Source organism: Dipodomys ordii, unplaced genomic scaffold (assembly GCF_000151885.1).
Source record: "Dipodomys ordii isolate 6190 unplaced genomic scaffold, Dord_2.0 Scaffold7, whole genome shotgun sequence".
In the NCBI taxonomy this organism is placed as follows: domain Eukaryota; kingdom Metazoa; phylum Chordata; class Mammalia; order Rodentia; family Heteromyidae; genus Dipodomys; species Dipodomys ordii.
Window position 1 is genome coordinate 11953564 of NW_012267223.1, and position 4946 is coordinate 11958509.

The following is a 4946-nucleotide window of genomic DNA, read 5'->3' on the forward strand; positions in this document are numbered from 1 at the left end:
GCCCAGAGTTCAGGCCCCACGACCGGATCCAAAACAAACAAACAAACAAACAAATGTAGTTTGGTAACTAAAAGTACCTTTAAATAGAATTTCAATCCTTTATCTTTTTTTTTTGCCAGTCCTGGGGCTTGAACTCAGGTCCTGGGCACTGTCCTTGAGCTTCTTTTGCTCAAGGCTAGCACTCTACCAACTTGAGCCACAGCACTACTTCTGGCTTTTTCTGTGGTACTAAGGAATCGAACCCAGGGCTTCATTCATGTGAGGCAAGCACTCTACCACTAAGCCACCTTCCCAGCCCAATCCTTTATCTTTTTGAACAAACCCTGTTGCTCAATTCCATGCCAAAAGCTTTCCCCTTTGTCCAGTCATCATAGAGGGAGATCTGGGCTTTTGTGTCTGGTTCTTTCTTTCCTTCTTTCTTCATTTTCTCTCCTGGTTCTGTATCCCAGAATATCTGATGTATTAAGTTAGAGCTCTCCTTAGAATAGCCACATGCCAATGAATCGTGTTCCTGCCTCACTGTGACTTGCAACTTCATACACATTCAGGTTGTCTTAATAGCTCATCTTGAAGTATTATAGATCAACTTGTTCTTGTTGGCATGGAGCCTTGAGAAGATTGCCTTCTATGAACTGTTATCCTGCAGGTTATCCTCTATTGGCTCCTCCTATTCCACTCTCCAGCTTTCTCTACCTGGTTCTGAGATCCTGTGGAATCTGTACTACAATGACCTCTTGCCCTCTGGTTTCTGGGTGGGTTTGGCCAGTGGGCCCATAGTTAAGAAATGGGAAAGAGAAAAAGACAGGATTTTATTCTCCTAGTCCTCACCCTGCTGGGTGGGTGGTCAAGGCTTCTGGCCCAAGCTGTCTCCTCTCCAATAGCTGTAGCTGTCCCTGGAATCTGGGCACTGGATCCTCCTTGCCTTCCCCTTTAGCCCAGAAGTAGTGATATGCCCCTTCTGTGGCTGGTCCCATGCTGGTTCCCCACCCTTTGTTGCTCCCCTCAAACCTACCAGTGTTCCCTTCATTCACCGCCCCTCACTTCCTCGAATGAGAGGATGCTGTTTCAATGCTCCAGGACATCCCCCACTTTGTCACCTCATTAGGGCGCATCTGATCATTGTAGTCATAGGAGTGGGGATTACATTCATTCATGGAGATTCTGACATAGGGAATTTTCAAAAATGCTTCAAATACATGATTTAAGTTGGATATTTAGATTGGAATACCCCCAACCCTGGTCTCTCTCTCTCTCTCTCTGCCATTTAATTCAATTGGAGAGGAAAAAAAAGGAACAGTCTCTGTGAAAAGTGCATCCCTTGAATTCCTTTGTCCCTATCAGATTGATGTTACCACTGGACCACCAAACCCAGGTAGGAATCATTTAAATCCAGGGTGGGGCTTTGCTGAGTTTCTGGCATTTGATTTTATCCAAACAGATATAGGGGAAAAAAATTGAACATCTTACAGAAATGCTGAGCCCATGATTGGTATGATTAGAATAATTTTGGAAAAGTCTTTTGACCTCAAAATCTTTTCCACTACCCCCAATTTCATCCCTCCTGGCTTGACGAGAATTAAATGTATTGATCAGATTGGAAATGTCACCAGTACAGAAGCTTAACTTTGCCTTTAAGCCAAATGCAAATATCATTCCCTGAAAAATGTAATTTTGATACATTTGATTAATATTTCTATTATATGCAAGTCACTAGGTAAATGTTTCTTGGTTCGGGTTTGTTAGGGTTTTTTTTTTTTTTGTCGGTCGTGGGGCTTGAACTCTGGGCCTGGGCGCTGTCCCTCAGCTCTTCAGCTCAAGGCGAGCGCTCTACCACTTGAGCTACAGCGCCACTTCCGGTTTTCTGGTGGTTTATTGGAGATAGGAGTCTCACCGTCTCTCCTGCCCGGGCTGGCTTTGAACCGCGATCCTCAGATCTCAGCCTCCTGAGTAGCTAGGATGACAGGCGTGAGCCACCAGCGCCTGGCGGGTTTTTGTTTTTTTTTTTTTTGTCGGTTGTGGGGCTTGAACTCAGGTCCTAGGCACTCCCTCTGAACTCTTTTGCTCAAAGCTAGTGCTCTTCCCCTTTGAGCCACAGCTCCACTTCTGGTTTTCTGGTGGTTAATTGAAGATAAGCGTTTCATGGACTTTCTTGCCCAGGCTGGCTTTGAACCGCATTCCTCTGATCTCAGCCTCTTGAGTAGCTAGGATTAAAGGTGTGAGCCACTAGTGCCCAGCTAGGTAAATGTTTTATTACCACATTTATCCTTGAGTATGAATAAAGTGAGTATCAATGGAAAAAAGAAAATTATCTGGATCTGGATGCAGTAGTGTGTGCTTATAATCTCAGCTACTTAAGAAGGGAAGATTGGAGGGTCTGTTTGAGGCCAGGCCAAAAAGGGGGTAAAAGTTAGCAAGACTCCATCTCAACAAACAATCTGGGAGTGATGATTCATGTCTTGGCATGGGAAGGAAGATGGAAATGTCAAGCTGACCCAGCGGAAAAGCTTCTAAGACACTACCTAAAAAATAACTAAAGCCGAAGGAGCTGGAGAGCAAGGCTTAAGTTGTAGATCACTCGTTCCTGAGTTCATATCCCAGTACCAGGGAGGACAAACAAAGCAAAACGAAAACACTGAAAAAAATGGAGGAAGCCAAAGTCAAATTTGTTTATCCTGGGCTCTGGACTAGAGATACATGTGCAGGGGGGTTGCAGTACAAAGCGGTGTTTAAGGAAAGGTCACCAAGAAAGAAGGAGGGGAGAAGTGATGGCAAGGGAAAGACAGGGAAGCAGAGGATATCAGAGAGCAAACTCCTAGATTCCACTATTGTAGCCTTTAAAAGGAGGAAAAGTAAGTCTAAAGTAAATGGAACCTGGCGCCAGTGGCTCACGCCTGTAATCCAAACTGCTAAGGAGGTTGAGATCTGAGGATTGTGGTCTTTGTCACCTTGTCAGCTTTTTGCCTGACCTTTCCAAAAGTTTCTTTAAACAGGATAACAGGCCCCCACCCCCCAACTAGAACACACCACCTGGGAACAAGTCCTGGCCATCTTGTTACTACAGGCAACTGGAGACTTCACTTACACTGCCCTGCCTTGCCCAGCACAGACCTAGACCCTAAAGACCCTAGGTCCAGGGACTCCTTGATGCCCCCAGGCCAGCAGGAAGAAGCCAAAAGACCAGGTGACTGGTAGAGCTCTATCTAGCCTTGAGCAAAAAAAGCTCAGGGACAGTGTTCAAGCTCTCAGTTCAAGCCCCAGGACTGACAAAAAAAGTAAAGGAAGAAGGAAAGAAAGAGCAAGAAAGAAGAAAGAGAGAGAGAAAGGAGGGAAAGAAAGAAAAAAAAGGAAGGAAGAAAGGAAATGGAGAACGAGCAGCCAGTGAGAAGGAAGACTGTAGAGTACTGGGAATATCCAAAGGAAATATTTTAAAAAGAAAGAAGTATACATGTCTATAATCGCAGCATTCAGGAAGCTAAGCTGGAAGACAGGGTTCAAGGTAAAATCCTGTCTAAATTTTTAAGAAAAAAGGAGAGAAAAAAAAAAGGAAGAGGAAGAGGAAGAGGCTAGAAGAAGAGTGGTCAAATGACAAAGCGCTATGGATGACTCAAACAGAATTAACCACTGAATTTGTTCACACAGGATTTATCGGTGACCTTGAGAAATGTGACTTTGTGTCATGTAGGGAGAAAAGCTTGACTGAAGTGTGTATGTGAGAAAGATGGTGAATAGGAAGCAAGGAAATAGGAACCATGTGGGTATTCTTTTAACTTTGCTATGAACGGTGAGCAGACGAGTAGTGAAGTAAATGGAGGGAGATGTAGGGTCAAGGATTTTTCATTCAGATGTGAGAGTTGTTATATCCCATTAGTATGCTGAGGAGAATGATCCAGTCACTAGGGAACATTTGGTGATAGGGATGAGCGGATAATTGCCAGAGTGATGCCCTTCATAAGCAAGAAGGAAAGGGATTATGGGTAAGGGGAGGGGCTGGCCTCAGACAGACAAGCGGATGGTCTATTCACTGCAGGAGGGAGGGAGGGCAGTGTATGTAGGCCTGACTACTAAAAGGAGATATTTTTGGAGCCGGGAAGATGAGGAATTTTTTTTCCCCTGAATTCTTTTCTGTTCAGTGGGAAGGAAATGACACCACCAGCTGTAATCGAGAAGAAGGCCTTCTCAGAAGGCCTGAGAAGACAGGAGATACCATATAGTGTAGTGATTGGAAGGAGAAGTAGACAGAGTGTTGGCTAGGTGGGCAGTGAGGAGGCCTTCCTTTGATTAATCATCATGAATGGAAAGGGAAATCTTTCAGCTTGGTCTTGTTTTTTTTTTTTTTTTCTTTTTCTCTAACTATACTCAGCAACTGGCAGGGAGGTATAAAATAGCTGAAAGTTAGAGATGGCCAGTGCTGGAAGGTTTCTTTTGAGACTAACACCAGGGTCTTACTACCTAACCCAGCTGGCTTGGAATTCACTGTATATCCCAGACAGGCCTCAAATTCACCATCTTCCTGCCTTAGCCTCCTGAGTGATGGGATTATAGATATATGAACCCAGTGTTGATGTTTTGCTAAACCCATGGTTTGGAAGGAAGACTAGCAAAGCAAGCTGTATCACTTATATCTTATGGCTGTGAAACAAGTGGCTGAAACACTTGTGTCTTCAAACAATAAACATGAATTACCTCATAGATGCTGTGAATCAGAGTTTGGAATTTGGAAGCAGCTTGCCTGGGTACGTGCACCCTGGTGTCTGGAAACTGCAGTCAACATGTGAGCTGGGGCTGGGCTGGAAATGTGTTAGTTTGTTTGCCAGTCCTGGGGCTTGAATTCAGGGCCTGGACACTGTCCCTGAGCTTCTTTTGCTCAAGGCTATCACTCTACCACTTGAGCCGTGGTGCCACTTCCAGCTTTTTCTGTATATGTGGTACTGAGGAACCAAACCCAT